Below are 18901 nucleotides of genomic sequence, written 5' to 3'. Positions count from 1 at the left end.
TCAGCCTCCTGAGTAGCTGGGACTACAGGCACGCGCCACCATGCCCAGCTAATGTTTTGTAGTTTTAGTAGAGACGGGGTTTCACCTTGTTGACCAGGATGGTCTTGATCTCTTGACCTCGTGATCCACCCACCTCGGCCTCCCAAAGTGCTGGGATTACAGGCGTGAGCCACCGCGCCCAGCCCGGCATTTTTTCTTATGTTTGTTGACCATTTGTGTAACTTCTTTCAAGAATTGTCTATTCATGTCCTTTGCCCACTTTTTGATGCGATTATTTGTTTTCATCTTCCTGATTTGTTTGAGTTCCTTACAGCTTCTGGATATTAGTCCTTTGTCGGATGCATAGTTTGCAAATATTTGCTCCTACTCTGTGAGTTGTCTGTTTACTCTGCTGATTATTTCTTTAGTTGTGAGGAAGCTTTTTAGTTTAATTAAGATCCATCTATTTTTATGTTTTTGGGTGGGTTCTTTACATTTGCATTTGGGTTCTTGGTCATAAACTCTTTGCCTAAGTCAATGTCTGGGAGAATTTTTCCAGTGTTATCTTCTAGAATTTTCATGGTTTCGGGTCTTAGTAAGTCTTTGATCCATCTTGAGTTGATTTTTGCATAAGGTGAGAAATGAGGATCCAGTTTCATTCTTCTACATGTGGCTTGCCAATTATCCCGGCACCATTTGGTGAATAAGGTGTCCTCTGCCCGTTTTATGTTTTTGTTTGCTTTGTCAAAGATCAGTAGACTGTAAGTATTTGGCTTTATTTCTGGGTTCTCTATTGTGTTCCATTGGTCTCCATGTCTGTATTTAAAACAGTACCATGCTATTTTGCTATTTTGGTGACTGTAACCTCGTAGCATAGTTTGAAGTCAAGTAATGTAATGTCTCCAGATTTTTTCTTCCCCCCCACCCCACCAGTTGTCAAATGATCCTTTATTGAAATACTTTCCTTTGTGCTTCTTAACTAGCTGGGCATTCCAGAGCACCACTGTTGATGTCATCTATGTCAAGAGGGTGGCGGCCATCAACATTACTGCCCACAGACTGGGCAGTCCCCTAGATCTCTTTAATGGTTCCAGAGAGTTTTCTGGCTAAAGATCGGTACCGCCTCTGTCAAGCAATGTTGACGATCTCATCAAAAGTGATATTCCCACTGTGTTTAATATTTTTCTGTTTCTTTCTGTCACTTGGTGTTCCTTGAGGGCTTTGATGATCAGGGCAGAGGCAGAAGACACCACCTCAATCTGGGCGGGTCTGTTCTGAATGGTCAGTTTCACTGTAATCCTCAGGCCCTTCCACTCACCCATAGCCTTGGCAATATCATCACCAACCTTTTCTGGAGACAGACCCAGGGGGCTGATCTTGGGGGTCAGCGCAGAAGTGGCACCTACTTCACCCCCAGTGCACCTCAGATATACAACTTTTATCTGGTTGGGGTCAAACTTCAGCAGCATGGTGGAGGCAGCTGATGTTGGATGAACCCAGATTCAGGACAACTGAAGAAAATTGCACCTTGGCCTCCTCCAAGCCGAAAGCCAAAAGCCAGAAGCCAGAATTTTTCTTTTTATTTAGTCTTGCTTTGGCTATGTGGGCTCTTTTTTGGTTCCATATAAACTTTAGGATTGTTTTTTCTAGTTCTTTAAAGAATGATGATGGTATTTGACAGCAATTGCATTAAATTTACAGATTGCTTTTGGCATTATGGTCATTTTCACAATATTGATTCTACCATCCATGAGCATGGGTTGTGTTTCCATTTGTTTGCGTCATCTATGAATTCTTTCACTAGTGTTTTATAGTTTTCCTTGTAAATATCTTTCATCTCTTTGGTTAGGTATATTCCTAAGCTGTTTTTGGTTTTTTGTTTGTTTTGCAGATATTATAAAAGGGGTTGAGTTCTTTATTTGATTACCTTGGTCACTGTTGACTTTGCTGAGAGTTTTAATCATAAAGGGATGCTGGATTCTGTCAAATGCTTTTTCTGCATCTATTAAGATAATCATATGATTTTTGTTTTTACTTCTATTTATGTGGTATATCATATTTATTGACTTGTGAATGTTAAACAACCCTGCATCCCTAATATGAAGCCTACTTGAACATGGTGTGTTATGTTTTTAATATGCTGTTAGATTCAGTTAGCTAGTATTTTGTTGAGGATTTTTGCATCTCTGTCCATCAAGGAAATTGGTCTGTAGTTTTCTTCTTTACTTGTGCCCTTTCCTACTTTTGGTATTAGGGTAATACTGGGTTCATAGAATGATTTGGGAAGGATTGCCTCTATCTATATCGATTTATGCTTTAAGGAAGTTCCATTTTGGTGTATTTTGAGATTTTATTTCAAGATTTAGAAGTCCTTTTAGCATTTCTTGTAGTGCTGGCTTGGTAGAGGCAAATTCTCTCGGCATTTGTTTGTCTGAAAAAAACTGTATCTTTTTTCATCTATGAAGGTTAGTTTAGCTGGATAAAAAATTCCTGGCTAATAATTATTTTGTTTCAGGAGGCTAAAGATAGGAAGCCAATCTCTTCTAGCCTGCAGGGTTTCTGATGAGAAATCTGTTGTTAATCTGATAGGTTTTCCTTTATAAGTTACCTGATGCTTTTGCTTTACAGCTCTTAAAATTCTTTTCTTTCTTCTGACTTTAGATAACATGATGACTACGTGCCTAATCTTTTTGCAATGAATTTCCCAGGTTTTCTTCGAGCTTCTTATATTTGGATGTCTAGATCTCTAGCAAAACCAGAAAATCTTTCCTCAATTATTCTCTCAAATAAGGTTTCCAAACTTTTAGATTTATCTTCTTCCTTGCAACACCAATTATTCTTATATTTGGTTGTTTAACATAATCCCAAATTTCTTGGAGGCTTCATTCAATTTCTTATTGCTTTTCCTTTGTCTTTGTTGAATTGAGTTAATTTAAAAGGCTTGTCTTCAAGCTCTGAAGTTCTTTCTTCTATTTATTTGATTCTATTGTTGAAAGTTTCCAATGTATTTTGCTTTTCTCTAAGGGTGTCTTTTATTTCAGAAGTTGTGATTGTTTTTTCTTTATGATTTCTGTTTCACTGGAGACTTTTTCATCCATATCTTGTATTTTTTTTTTTAAATTTCTTTAAGTTGGTTTTCACCTTTCTCTGGTGCCTCCTGAGTAACTTAATAATCAATCTTCTGAACTCTTTATCTGGCAATTCAGGGATTTCTTCTTCTTTTGGATCCATTGCTAGAAAGTTAGTGTGATCTTTTGGAGGTGTTACAGAGTCTTGTTTTGTCATATTAACAGTTACTTTCTGGCTTCTTATTTGGATAGACAGTTTCAGTGCAAGATTCTGGAACTAAAGGGCTGCTGTTCAGATTCTTTCATCCCATAGGGTGATCCCTTGATGTGGTGTTTCCACACCCTTCCCCTAGGGATGGGGTTTCCCAAGAGCCAGACTGCAGTGATTGTTATAGCCCTTCTGGGTCTAGCCACCTGATGGGGCTGCTGTATTCCAGGCTTATACTGGAAAATATCTCCAAAGAGTCTGATTATGTGATCCATCTTCAGCTACCAGCACCTGGTCCAGTGGAGGTAGCAGGGAAATGAAGTGGGCTCTGTGAGAGTCCTTTGTTGTAATTTTGTTTAGTTTTCTTGAATGTTGGTTATGCTAGCAGTGAAGCAGCCATGTGGACAGACTCAGGACCCCTGGTTAGCCAGGTTGTGGCATTGGAATTAGCTGTTGTTTTCTCCTTCTTTGGAGCAGAATTATTCTGAGTTGCTGTAATGGATTGAGTTGTTGGCCTCCAGCTAGGAGATGGTGCTTTCAAGACAGCACCACCTGCAGTAGTAGAGGGGGATATACTCTTGCCCTATGTTGACCAGAATGAGTACTCATGTTTCTTAGGCAATGGGTAGGGCCATGGAGCTCTCAGGATTTTATGTCTTTTGTCTTCAGCTACCAAGGCAGGTAGAGAAAAGCCATCAGGTCGGGGAAGGATTAGGTGGGTCTGAGCTCAGATTCTCCTTGGGTGAGGCTTGTTTTGGCCACTGTGGGGAGTGGGATAGTTCTCAGGCCAATGGGGTTATGTCCCCAGGGGAATTATGGCTGCCTGTGCTGCACCATATAGGCCTCCAGGGAGGTGGGGAAAAGCTAGCAGTGACAGGCATCACCCAGCTCCTATGCAGCCACTAAGGCCAGTCTCACTCCCATTATGTCCCCCAACCACACTGAGTTTATATAAAGACAGCTGGTGACCAGGGCTGAGATCTTGCCCCAGGCTACAACCCTCCCCACTAAGAAAGCACACAGGGCTCTCAGGCCTTGTGGCTCTCTGCCTGCCACACCATCAGCTATGGCTTGTGTACTTGTATCTGCACTTCCCATTCACCAGCCCCTCACGACCACCAGCTGCGCTCCGGAAAATTTGTGCTCAGTCAAAACTGTTACAAAGTTTAACGAGAAGCTTCCTTCACCCTGTCGTCCCTCCCCAATTCTGCTGGTTGCCTTCCCTTTCCCAAGGACTTCTGTGAGATTGGGCCAGGAATGGCTTCCCTGGGTTCAAGCTGGGGACTGGGAGTGCCTACAGGGCTCTTCACATTGCATTTTCTACTTTTATGTTTCACCTGGGTCCCTAAATCCATTTCAGCTCTAGGTAAGGTTAAATCCTTTTCCCATGATCTAGATTTTCAGGTTCCTCAGTGGGGTGTGTGTTCAGGGGCTGACTTTTCTTTCTCTCGCACTTTTGGAATCTCAGTTTTTTGGCTGTCTTGTGGTATTTTTCTCATTGTGTGTTTTGGTGGCAATTAAAGAGTCACTCCTCAAAAGTAGGTGCCAAGGATAATGGGTTTGTACTTCCCACAAAGCCCAGCCATGTAAACATAATACTGTTTGCCTATTAGGCTCTAATACATGCTTGTTAAATGAATCGTGATGAAACAAGAGGTTGGAGCTAGAATGTGAACTACCTTAATTTTCAAGTTTGAGAGTTGGTAGTTTATTTGGCATGACAGATAAGTTAAATGAGATAATACATTTCACACAGTTCCTATTGATACATTTTAGCTTTTATGATTAATATCACATTTCAATTCTATCCTACTTCATGACCAGAAGATGGAGCTCAAAACATTTAAACTTCTTTAAAAAAAATTATCTTGTTTTGTTGTATTCTTGGTAGAGGTTGTGCTCTTATTTCTTTAGTTCTGGTTCTTTTTGTTCCCCATCTAAATCCTTCCATTCTCATTTTATTCTCAGGTTATCAAAAGCCAGTTGCTGACTACAGACAGGAGGAGTGATCTGTGGGAGAAGCTACACCTCGATCCTTATTTTTCTATCTCTGGAGACTTATTTGATTCATGCACCAATTCATACATATTTTTATCCAACTCTCCCCACTTTGTTCTTCCCTCTTCACAATGATAAAGCGATTGTGACTTAACAGTTGTTACAGCAACTTTAAACAGGTGCTGACATCCTATGCATCCTCATGGGAGGAAAATGCCAACCCTACCACATACAGAATTTGTTGCTATATGCAGGAAAAAGAATATAACAGGGCTAGAAATATACATTTTTGGACTGTTCTCCAGTTTTTGTGCTTTTCCAACATAAATTCCTTATCTACAAAATTCTTCCTTGAGACCTCTAAAGACTCATGGGAAACAATGAATTTCTAATTTTTCATATCTTCCATTCTACTATATTTATATTGATATTATTAACACCTTTATATTATTATATTTATTAATACCAATATTTCTAGCAATTTATTCAATATTTATTCATTTGCTTTTTTTCAATAAATATTTATTGAGCAGCACAGCAGCATTACAGGAGAGTTATGGATTGGTGGAAAACACTGACCCCCATCCCCAATCCCTGCCACACACACATCCTCCTACTATAGATCTTTAATAGATATATCCAGAATACACCTGGCTATAAATACCTGGCTAAGAGTTCCAGGAGTGATTTAAGCAGGAGCAGCACTGCCTATTCAAATTTGTCACTTGCGCTTTATTCCCTATACCAAAGGCAAAGCCATCAGAGATTCTGGTAAGGTTCCACTCTGGTAAAGTTCTACAAGGGTTAAGAGGACATTTTCTTGCTTCATCATTTCTCTGTTATACTCAGATTTATATCACCATTGTGAAATTATACTAGTGATATATACACCACTGTTTAAGGGAACATTTATATACATTTGGCTCTTCTGTTTCTTGATCCAAATTTAGCTTCAGGAGATACATGTCTTCACCCTGGATCAAACACCTGGCATTCCAGCAAAATTTACCCCTGCTTCTCAGAGTCCTTTAAAGTTTCATATGTCTGTATTTACCAAATCTCTCCCAGGCTCTAAATATTTATCTCTAAATTCTTCTGATGGTTATTTCAGCTGGCAAATTCAAAAATGTTTACTTTTGAAATGTTGAACTCATTTTCTTTCTCTATCTATGCTTGGCTTAGATGTTTGTCCCCTCCAAACCTCATGTTGGAATTTGATCACCAATGTTGAAGGTGAGGTCTAATGGGAGGTGTTTGGGTCATGGGGGTGGATCTTCCATGAACAGATTAATGTCCTCCTTCAAGGGTGAGTGAGTTCTCATTCCATTAGCTCCCAAGAGAACTGGTTGTTAAAAAAAGGCTGCCAGTTTCCCCACCCTTTCTCTTGCTTCCTCTTTTGCCATGTGATCTTTGCACATACAAGCTCCCCTTCACCTTCCACCATGAGTAGAAGCAGCCTGTGGCTCTCATTAGATGCAGATACCCAATCTTGAACTTTACAGCCATCAGAATCATAAGAAAAATAACCCTTTTTCTCTAAAAATTACCCAGTGTCAGGTATTCTGTTATGGTAACACAAAATTGACCAAGATAATCCCTTTAGTCTCTCACACAAAACTGTCTCCTCCTAGCTTTCTGGATATCATTTTTGCAACCATCTACTTAGTAATCTAAATTTAAAACCTTGAAGGAATCATTTGATTTACTTATACCTCACCTCCCACATCCAGTCAGCAAGTCCTGCATATTCTACCTCCACAGTGTGCCCTCAATTCAGTTCTTACACATGCATTTGTTAGAAACTCGCTTCTCCCACAATGATTTCAGTAGTCTCCTTGTTATCTCCATGGTCTTCCCCTTCAACTCTCCTAAAGAGTCTATATTAACACCACACTAGTGTTGCTAGGTAAGATTCAGGGCTTCCTGAATATTTGTTTATTAAATCTGGCAGCCTTGCACATATTCATCTTTCTAAACATGTTTCTAGTAATGTAATACTGACATTTACCCTCTCTCCCCTACTGAATTAGGTTTTTTTTAAGTTGTTGTTATTGTTGCTTCTCCTGCTGTTGTTTTAGTTTCCTATCCATTAGAGAATTAACCCTATATTCCTTAGCCTATCACTCAACAAATATTTTAATTAGATGGGTGCAAAAAAAAGCCACAATTACTTTTGTACCAACCCAATATCTGGTACCTGCCATATATGAAACCCTCAGGTTTGTGTTGTGGAGCATGCAAAAATAATTTATAGTCTCTATTCTTAAGGAGTTAGCAAGCTAAAGAATGGTCATTGACATAAAGAAATACAAGCAGGCTGGGCACAATGGTTCATGCCTATAAACCCAGCTCTTTGGGAAGCTGACACAGGCACATCACTTGAGCTCAGGAGTTCGAGACCAGCCTGGGCAACATGGCAAAACCTCATTTCCACCAAAAATACAAAAAATTAGCCAGGAGTGGTGGTGCACTCCTGTAGTCACAAATACTTGGGAGGATAAGGTGGTAGGATGGCTAGAGCCCTGGAGGCAGAGGCTGCAGTGAGCCAAGATCATGCCACTGACTCCAGGCTGAGTGACAGAGTGAGACACCATCTCAATTTAAAAAGAGAAAGAGAGAGAGAGAGAAGAAGAAGAAGAAGAAGAAGAGGAGGAGGAGGAGGAGGAGGAAGAAAGAAAGAGACACAAGCAAATACAGAGTACCAAAGTTCAATTTAGATAAGAGGGATGAGAATGAGGAGGTTCCCAGGTTTGTATTTGTTACCGAGATTTTAACTTGGTGCCAGTGAAAACTTTTTTAACCCCACCTACACCCTAGTCTTAAAAATCAGTCACCAAAAAAAAGGTCAACTTCTCCACCTCTACCCTTGGCCTGGAACAGTTATTCCTGGCTAACAAAGATTTTTCCTCACTGTACAAAGCAGAAGACAGCAAGTTGTCTTTATTCAGTTTCATAATGGAGAAAAGTGAGTATAAAGGTTGTACAACTTACACAGAATCTTAAATCACTAGAGGAGCCAGGAATGGAGTTCAACACTTAGAATTATTCTTTCTGAGGTAAGTTCGTTTCCAAACAAGCACCTAATCTTCAATGAATAAACCAGATTTATATGAATAATCAAAATACAGAGAATAAGCAAAACATAAGATAATATAGGAATAGCTGTTTCAAAGTTTCAAAATTAAAAAGGAAACTCTGAAGATTTTTTTGAACATCTGCTTCTGGAGAATTTCAGACACTAAAATTAGATTCACTGGATCACAGAGAAATAATTAGGTCTAGATGATGCTTTCTGGCAATAGCTTTCAAAAGGTAACCCTAGTATTTTTTTGAGGATTTTTGCATTTCTGTTCATTATGGATATTGTCCTGCAGCTTTCTTTTTTCATGTGTCTTTCCCAGACTTTGGTATCAGGTGATGCTGGCTTCACAGAATAAGAGAGGAAGAGTCCCTTCTCACTTTTTTGAAATAGTTTCAATAGAATTGAAACCAGTTATTCTTTGTACATCTGGTAGAATTCACCTGTGAATCCAGCTTATCCAGGGATTTTAGGGGATGGTAGCTGTTTTTTTATTAGTAATTTTGGAACTTTATATTGGCCTCTTCAGGGTTCAATTTCTTCCTGATTCAGTCCTGAGAGGTCATGTGTTTCCAGGAGTGTATCCATATCCTCTAGACTTTCTAGTTTGTGTGCCTAGAGGTATTTGTAATAGTCTCTGATGATCTTTTGTACTTCTGTGGGATCGGTTATGATGTCACATTTGTCATTTCTGATCATGCTTACTTGAACCTTCTCTCTTTTTTTTTGTTAACCTAGTTAGTGGTCTATTATTCTTGTTTATCCTTTCAAAGAGGGAACTTTTGGTTTTGGTGATCCTTTATATAGATTTTAGGGTCTCAATTTCCTGGACTTCTGTTCTGATTTTAGTTATTTCCTTTCTTCTGTTAGCTTTGAGGTGAGTTTCTTTGCTAGTTCCTTTACATGTGATGTTATATCATTAATTTGAGATCTTTCCAACTTCTTAATTTAGTATGTTGTGTCTCTATTTTCAAAGAATTTTTTTGATTTCTGCCTTGATTTCTTTGTTTACCCAAAAGTCATTCAGACGCAAATTGCTTAATTTCCATACAATTGTGTGTTTTTGAAAAATATTTTTGGTATTGAATTATATTTTTATTCCTCTCTGGACCAAGAGATGGTTAGTATGGTTAGATTTCAACTTTTTTGAATTTATTGAGACTTGCTGTAAGGCCAAGCATGTAGTCAATCTCAGAGTATGTTCCCCATTAAAAAGCAGGCAAAATTAGCTTGGCACAGTAGCTCATGCTTATGGTCCCAGCATTTTTGTAGGCCAAGGCAAGGGGATAGCTTGAGCTCAGGAATTTGAGACCAGTGTGGGCAACATAGCAAGACTTCATCTCTACTAAAAATTAAAAATAGAAAAATTTAGCCAGGCACTGTGGCACACCTGAGGTCTCAGCTATTCAAGAGGCTGAGATGGGAGGATCACTTGAGCCTGGGGGTTTGAGGCCACAGTGAGCTGTGATCATCCCACTAGACTCTAGCCTGAGCAACAGAGTGAGACCCTGTCTCAAAAAAAAAAAAAAAGTGGGCAAAGGACATGTACAGACACTTTTCAAAAGAAGACATATAAATGACCAAGAAACATGAAAAAAATGTTCCACATCATTAATCATCAGAGAAATGCAAATCAAAATCACAATGAGATACCATCTCACACCGGTCAACATGCCAATTACTAAAAAGTCATAAAACAACAGATGCTGGTGAGGCTGTGGAGAAAATGCTTATACACTGTTGTGGGAATGCAAATCAGTTCAGCTACTATAGAAAGCAGTTTGGAGATTTCTCAAAGAACTTAAAACAGAACTACTATTTGACCTGGCAATCCCATTACTGGGTGTATAGCCATAGGAAAATAAATCATTCTACCAAGAAGACACATGCACTTGTGTGTTCATCACAGCACTATTCACAATAGCAAAGGCATGGAATTAACCTGATACCCATCAACGGTGGACTGGATAAAGTAAATTACATATATACCATGAAATACTATGCAGCATAAAAAAGAATGAAATCATGTCTTTTGCAGCAACATGGATGCTGCTGCAGGCCATTATCCCAAGTGAATTAACACAGGAACAGAAAACCAAATATCGTATGTTTCCACTTATAAATGGAAGCTAAACATCTGGTACGCAAGGACATAAAGATTGGAACAATAGACTCTGGGGTCTTTTAGAAGGGGGTGCAATGGAGGGGACAAGTACTGAAATACTACCTATTAGGCATTATGCTCACTACCTGGGTGATGGGATCATTCATAACCCAAACCTTAGCACCACACAATATGCTTATGTAACAAACATGCACACATGTCCTCTGAATCTATAATAAAATAAAAGTTGATATTATTTTAAAAACACACAAAGAGAAAAGGAAACTTTGGATAAGAAACATAACCATAGAATATGGAAATACATCTAACCCATATATTTCTTGCATATGTTCATCAATGCTATACAACTGATATAGAACTATATCAGTTTTGGAACTAGATGACTGTTTTGGAAGCTTTAATATAAAGTGATTCTGTGATATTTTCAGAAAGAAACATAAAAATTGCATGGTTGAGGGAGAGGACCGGAAAAGCAAACTTATGTTTTACTTTTATCCTTTTATATATTTTGAATTCTGTGATATGTGCACATATAATTATTTTTAAACCTTTAAATAAAATATTTTAAGTCTACTAAGGCATCTCAATTCATTATGAACATGCAATATTTTAAGGGGGTTACTCACTTGTTTATTGGTCTCACTATATTGCCCAGGCTCAAGTGTAATAGCTATTCACAGGAGTGATCATAGCACACTGAAACCTCAAACTCTTGGCCTCAGGTGATCCTTCTGCTTCAGCCTTCAGAGTAGCTGGGCCTAGAGGCATGCACCACCATGCCCAACTTAGACACATAGTGGCTTTATTTTCCCAAAAAATGCCCCAAACTTTCCTGGTGAATAGTAAGCTCCCAAATATACCTTGCCTAATTTTTGTGCTTTTCAGTCAAATATGGTTATTAGAACACTCTCATTCCGATATTTCAGACTCAGTTCTATCCATTTAAACACTTGATTTTATATTTAATCATAATTCTACATGTCTCATTACCCAGAAGAGGTTAGATCTTCAGTTTTACACTAAAAGTTTTGAAAAGTTTGCTGGAGTGGGGGAAGTGGTGTTGAGGGAAACAGTTCTGACTCTCTGTCACCACCACCAACCTCCTCCTTCTTCTGGGTATGAATCCTTTGGATTGGGGAAGGGAGAAAGGAAAAAAGAAGAAAGGAACATGAGCATCTCTACATATGACTGTTGCTATGCTCTCTGCAGTTGATTGTAACCACTAGTTTAGCCTATTGTCTCTGGGCTCGATGAGGACCAGAGGTGGCTCTAAGGTTTCCTTTGGATGAAAGATCTGTTTGCCTTCTTTGGCAGATGTAGGTTTGGTGGCATTCTCCACAGGTAAGCCCCTCATTGGCCCCCACACTGCATCAGTCCTGGGACACTTGTAGCTTCCAATCTCACGTTCTCTGCACCAACTCTCAAGTCTGCAGGCATGTGAGGACTTTACCCCTATTTTGAAGGCGAAGGCCATCATCACTGGCCCCCATCTCCACCTAGAAAGGCTCCACTCATGCCATCTCCACTGCATTCTATTTTCCCACATTTCAGTAGCAAATAAAGCACATCAGCAAGTCTACTACTTCAGAAGGTCATACAGCCAGGGAACAAAATGTCTGTTTATTTTTCTATTCAAGTTATTTGCTTCTTTTCAAGTTATTTGCTTGAGCTCTCCTCTCTCACACACTTGACTTGAGAGAATGAATACAATCTGTACACATACTCCCCAAGAGGTTGGCTTCCCCTCTCCCAACCTCCCTTGGGAGACAGGAACAGTGATGGGTGGTTGGGCCAGTTCCCTAACTAGGGGCATCTCAGAGAGCCCTGAAGAAGGATGGCTGACTCAACTTCTGATCACTCTATAAATTTGGAATATGGAACACATTGTACTATTTGTCCTCAGTTTGGGTCTTAGCAGTAGTTACATGGCATAAGGAAAATTCCTATTTGACATCCTATAATGTTTGTCTGTGTGCTAAGTTCCCATCATCCATATATGATTCAGACACATCCACAGTTTAGTTTTAAATAATGAGAATTATTTTTTTAATATTGGCTCTCGAACCTAGCTGCATATCAAACTACTCAAGAGGCTGTTGGTTTTGTTTTTCCTTTTTTTTTTTTTTTTTTTTAAGTGCAGACTTCCTGGTTGTATCCCAGATCCACCTGATCAGAATCTCCAGGGCTATGCCAAGGCAATCTACAATAGATTCAAATACAAGCAGCCTAACATTTAAGAACCTTGGATAAAAACTCAATAAAATAAATATTTAAATGAAAGGTCAAAATTTTCTGATTTGTGTTAATACATAAGCCCCATAGACAGAAACCATGCCTATCTGATTCATTTTTATAGTTCCAACACTTAGAATAGTCACTAGAACACAGCAGATGAAATTTCAGTACATGTCTATTGCATGAATGAATGTATGAGTGGAACATTTCCATTTCATAGGTAAAGCAGTTACCCATGCCACCAATATGTACCACAGCACACAGTGAGAAAACAAGAGTCTACTATCTTAGCCTGTTCAGGCTGCTATAACAAATTACCATAAACTAGGTGGCTTAAAAACAATGAAAATTTAATTCTCACAGATCTGGAGACTGGAGAGTCCATCAAGGCATTGGCAGATTTGATGTGTGATGAGGACCCATTTCTTGATTCATAGGAAATACCTTCTTGCTGCCTCCGCACATGGTGGAAGGAACAAGGCAGCTATCTAGGACCTCTTTTTATAAGGACTCTAATCCTCTTTCTGAAGGCTCTGCCCTTATGAACTAGTCATTTCATAAAGGCCCAGCCTTCAAACTCCATCACATTGGTGTCTGGATTTCAACAAATGAATTTGGGGAAGATACATTCAGATCACAGCTTCTACCAAAAGAAAATGCCTCTTTTTCCTGTGGTCATCTTAATATAAACAGATGAACTTTTTTGAACTTGGGTATAAATGAGACAAGAACGCTACTTAGAGAGGCTGACTGGCCACTTCAGTAGGACTTCTCATCTCACCATGATGAGATCTTGACCAGGCAGAATCTGGAACTGACCAGTACAGAAGAAATTGTAACAGAAGTGGGGACCTGGATGATCTCCGTGATCACCAAGCTAACTACCACTTGGCACATCCTTTTTCATTATGACAACACCTGTCATAATTCAAAGAATTGAATTGAAGAGCACTGGGGATTTACTAAAAAATTCTCCTTCACTGGCTACTTTTCCTCCAGATTCCATTCTGTTTATCAAACCCTAAGGTTAATCAGTCTTTGCCTGAGCTCTATCTGAGCCTATTACATTACAATCATGTTTAAGATCCTTCGTGCTGAGGATACACTCACATCCCCTCAGTGAAGGTATATGATCTACAATCAGATGAATTAGTGAGGAAAAAGGTGATGCCTTGGAGTGTAGTAGTGGTAGTCGTTGTCATTTTTATGGGTTATATTGCTACTGTTGTTGATAATGCTATTATTGCTATAGACTTGTCAATGAAGAATAAAGAATCTCTTCCTTGCCCCACTGCAGGGAAGAGGAAGCACTGGTTTCTGGAGGGTGAGCTCCCTGATTCCCTCACCAAGAGGGCAGTAACTAAACAGCTTTTAAACTTGAGGTAGATTGGAGGGAATTAAGCTAATCCCCTGGCAGACGTAGTGTGGAAAGAGATGGTGGAAGTGATGTTGCCACCAGGGGAAACATCTCTAATGTGAATTTGGAGTTACCACAGATGGCAAGCCATGGTTTCTCCTGACAGAAAGCATCCAGGATTTGGGGAAGGTAGAGCTGCCTGGCAGGAGAAGAAGACTGGACATTGGACCAGGAACCTCAGCCAAAGAGCTCACTTACCAATAGGAAAGGGTGGGAGGAGCCACTCATCTCCAAACTGGATCCCATTGGCTTAGAAAAGAAGCTCCCAGGGAGGCACTGAACACAGTGGTTTGTACCTGTAATCCCAGCTACTTAGGAGGCTGAGGAAGAAGTATTGCTTGAGACCAGGAGTTAAAAACCAGCCTGGACAACATAGTGAGACCTCTGTCACTAAAATTTTTTTAAAATTTTATATATATAAGTTTAAATTTATTTAATTTGTAAATAAATTTATTTAATTTATATAAATATATATAAAATTTTAAAAGCTCCCGGGCAAAGAAGCTCCCATCAAAATCTCTTAATCTAACTACGGTTCAATTCAAAGAATATTTAATGAGGAATAAAGAACTTCAAGACCTTGTGCTTAACACTACAAGGGACACTATCCTTAAAATGGTGCTACCTTCAGGTAGTTTATATTCTCCTAGGAGTTGGAAATATTTCCCAAACTACCATAAGGCAAGGCGTGCTAACTATTCTAATCAAGCTTAATGACAATTGAAGCAAAGGAAACGAAACATTTTCTAGTGATGTCTATTGCTTTCAAAACAATCTGAATAATGTATTTGTCAATAACTGGCTGCTACTCCTGTCTCCTTCTGCATTCCATAAAGCCCCAACCAAACTGGTCCACTTAGGTCCAAAAGCATGTTATGGTTTCCATCTCCCTATCTGTCCTAATGCCACTCCCTCTGGAGTAAATCATTATTCTAGTCCTCTCTTCCTATCCAAATGCTACTCATTCATCTACTACCTTTTCCTTGAAAACTTTCTTGGATCCACCAAACTCTTATCTTTTCAGTCCTTGGCACCTGAGCCAAGTGGGCTCTCCCTCCTAGGTATTTGAGTCACTCACTGGAGAGTCTTTCCCTCCACTTCTGAATCTGCAATTACCTCCATAAGCATTACTACTCTTGGGCCCACAGGTTCACCAGGCCCTTCCTATTGACATCTCCATCCCACTCCGGTATCCCAGCCTCACGCCAATGGCTTCTGCCTTCTGGCTTGGTCCTTCATTGCCTGGTCCACAATCTCTAGCTCTACCTCTAGCAGCTAAGGGACTGGGGCCTTTGTGTTGGCTACCTCAGTATCCTACTTCTACTAAAGACTTTGCATACTCCTCCCCTCCAATGTGTGTTTTGTGTGTCCTGCTATTTATCTTAGCCTATGAAACTGACTCAGGGAAAAAAAAACTCAGCATAATTTGTGACTACTTTAAGGGATATAAGCAGAGCACCACAATATGGATGAGACTTAAAAGACATTATGCTAAGTAAAATAGGTCATACACAAAAGGGAAGATATTATATAATTCCATTTACACAATGTGCCTAGAGTAGCCAGATACATAGAAAGAGATAGTAAAACAGTGGTTGCCAGGGATAAAATGGGGAGAAATGAGGAGTTATTGTTTAATGGGTACGGAGCTTCAGTACGGCATGAAGAAAAATTTCTGGTGATGGATAGCAGTGATAATTATGCAACAATGTGAATGTACTAATGCCAATAAATTGTGTACTTAGATTAAAATGGCAAATTTTGTTATGCATATTATACCACGATGAAATAAAGAAATAAGAAATGTAAATGAATTGCTCAAAAGAGACTGAAGGTTCAATAGAAAACCAAAATGGAGATTTTCATCAGCACCCATCCTTTTGAGATTCCTAACTAGTGGGCTAAATATCCCCCCCCATTATGACATCCTAAGACCATATTTGCTCTGCATGTACCTTTGGTCTTTCTCACTGCAGTCTTAACCTCCCAGGATCAAGCGATCCTCCAACCTTAATCTTCCAAGTATCTGGGACCACAGGTGTGTGCTACTTTGTGGCCTGACTCTGAATGATATTACCTTAAAATCAAGTGTATAAATGGTTTGGAACCAACAGTTACTGAACAAACATATTCCATTAAAATATTGCTTCCTACCACTATCCCACTGTTTGACTTCCCACCTCTGTGGACTTCATGCCTCATGGACTCAACCTTATTTGCTTCCTGATTTGTGAGCATGTTTCTCTCATAAGAGAGGAATCAGTCCCCTCCAATGTCCCCGTTTTTCTGCTCATCTCACAGAGGCACCGTTACTCTCCCTAGAATCATGAGCCCTTGGTGCTTCTAAAGACACAGCCCTTTTCTACCTCCCCAGGGATCCTATTGCCATAACCACTAAATTTATTTCCCTTACAGCTCCCAAGGCTCTTCATTAATACTTGTCTTCCCCACCACATAATATTTCCTTATATTATTTACCTCTCTAGAAGGCAGAGGCCCTGTATTAAACATCTTTATACTCTGCAATGTCTTTGACTATGCATACCACATTTTTTGAAATATAACTAGGATGTCACTTAGACATTTTCAGGAATCATTGTAACACCAATACAGAAAATACTTAGTTATAAAATTAACCATTGAATTTCTTTAAGTATAAACGTATTTTTAATATAAATGTATTTTTAAATTTTTTTTTTCAGTTTTCCTAAGTTCCCAACATTTCATGCAAGCTGTTATATAACAACTAGATGCAATGTGTTATCGCAGGTTGGATCCTGGAATGGAAAAGAAACATTAGAAAAAAATGAGTGAAGTCTAAAGTTTTATTAATAGTGAGGTATCAATGTTGGCTTTTAGTTTTGACAAATGCCCAATGGTATTGTGAGATATTATCATTAAGGAAAACGGGGAAAGGGGATATGGAAACTATGTCCTATGATTACAATCTTTCTGTAAATCTAAAATTATTCAAAAATCAGGCTGGGCACAGTGACTCATGCCTGCAATCCCAGCATCTTGGGAGAGAGGCAGGCATATCACCTGAGTTTAGAAGTTCGAGACCAGCCTGGCCAACGTGGTGAAAACCCATCTCTACTGAAAATACAAAAATTAGCTAGGTTTGGTGGCACATGCCTGTAATCCTAGCCACTCAGGAGGCTGAGACAGGAGAATTGCTTGAACCCAGGAGGTGAAGTCTGCAGCGAGCCAAGATCATGCCAATGCACTCTAGTCTGTGTGACAGAGCAAGACTTGGTCTCAAAAGAAGAAGAAAGAGGCCGGGCGCGGTGGCTCAAGCCTGTAATCCCAGCACTTTGGGAGGCCGAGGAGGGTGGATCATGAGGTCAAGAGATCAAGACCATCCTGGTCAACAAGGTGAAACCCCGTCTCTACTAAAAATACAAAAAATCAGCTGGGCATGGTGGTGCGTGCCTGTAATCCCAGCTACTCAGGAGGCTGAGGCAGGAGAAGTGCCTGAACCCAGGAGGTGGAGGTTGCGGTGAGCCGAGATCGCGCCATTGCACTGCAGCCTGGGTAACAAGAGCGAAACTCCGTCTCAAAAAAAAAAAAGAAAGAAGAAGAAGAAGAAAGAAGGAGAAGAGGAAGAAAATAAATAAATAAAAAGTTGATTTTTTAAAAGATCAATTTATATCTTCTCCAGTCATCTTTAGAAGCAAAGGATAAACTATCTGACTCTGCTCATGGAAGAGGCCACTTTTCTACCCTGGGACTTATGAAACCAAAACCACAGACTCACGCCCATCTAAATACATGGCTTAACATTCTTTTTCTATCCAATCATAACTAGATTTCTAGGTCCTTGTTTCTATTTTCAGTTTTGTTGGTAAGAGAAAGAAAATGGCCCCTTGAAATTTGTTCCTGAGAAGTGATCACCTGAGATTCTCCTACCAAAGCCAGAAAGTTCCAAAAAGAGTTTACAAAATTCCAAAATTTACTAGAAAATAATACAAGCTAATTACTGCCTGAACAGTTTTAACAATTCATTCAAAATGGGCAACCCAAGCACCACATAAAGACGCAGCCTAAGTTAACTATCTTCTATCATATTAACAATAAACTTAATCTAAGAATATATATATTTTTTGAGACAAAGTCTCCTCACTCTGTCACCCCCAGCTGGAGTGTGGTGTCATTATCATAGCTCACTGAAGCCCTGAACTCCTGGACTTAAGAAATCATCTTGCTAATTTTTTTGTTTGTTTTTTTAGAAACAGTGTCTTGCTATGCCACTCCAGCCTCCCCAAGTTCTGGGTTTACAGGCATAAACACCACACCCAGCCCAAGACTACATTTAAATGAATTACCTTTTTTGTTTTGTTTTGTTTTGTTTCTTCCTTTATATACAGACTCACAGCCCAGACAGTGTACTTTTTATGCTATGAGATATCTATGTCTCCAAATTCTCTTTAATTTACTTTTGTAGTGAAACAATCCTCAAGGGAAAAATGAAAAACAAGCTGAGCTGAAAGAATTTAATCTACCAAATTCCCAGGGCTGAAATTTCAAAATGTTTTGCTTGTCTATTATCATCTGGTATGAGATATTTCAAAACATTTTATCAGATATGATAGATCATCCCAAAAGATTTCTATCAAGTCTATGGCCACTGTGCTCTTAGGGAATAAAGCAGACTCAAGAGAATCATAAGATGTATCCCAGAAGTTCATAGTGAGTCTATAGTAATGCAGTAAGGAAGAAATGTAATAGGACAGTTTATTTCCCCATGTCCCCAGAGATGGACAACTATGAGGTTTTTTAGTCAATTGAAAAT

General features: G+C 39.3%; 1 pseudogene; it reads right to left on the bottom strand.

Moving 5' to 3' along the window:
• Nucleotides 1-905: 905 nt before the first annotated feature.
• Nucleotides 906-1595, bottom strand: LOC116524530 (annotated as a pseudogene).
• Between the last annotated feature and the right edge of the window lie 17306 nt (nucleotides 1596-18901).

Source organism: Sapajus apella, unplaced genomic scaffold, assembly GCF_009761245.1.
Source record: "Sapajus apella isolate SASKATOON/1434 unplaced genomic scaffold, GSC_monkey_1.0 scaffold45, whole genome shotgun sequence".
NCBI lineage: Eukaryota > Metazoa > Chordata > Mammalia > Primates > Cebidae > Sapajus > Sapajus apella.
Note: the sequence above shows the minus strand (reverse complement) of the source record. Positions and strands in the feature narration are given on the sequence as shown.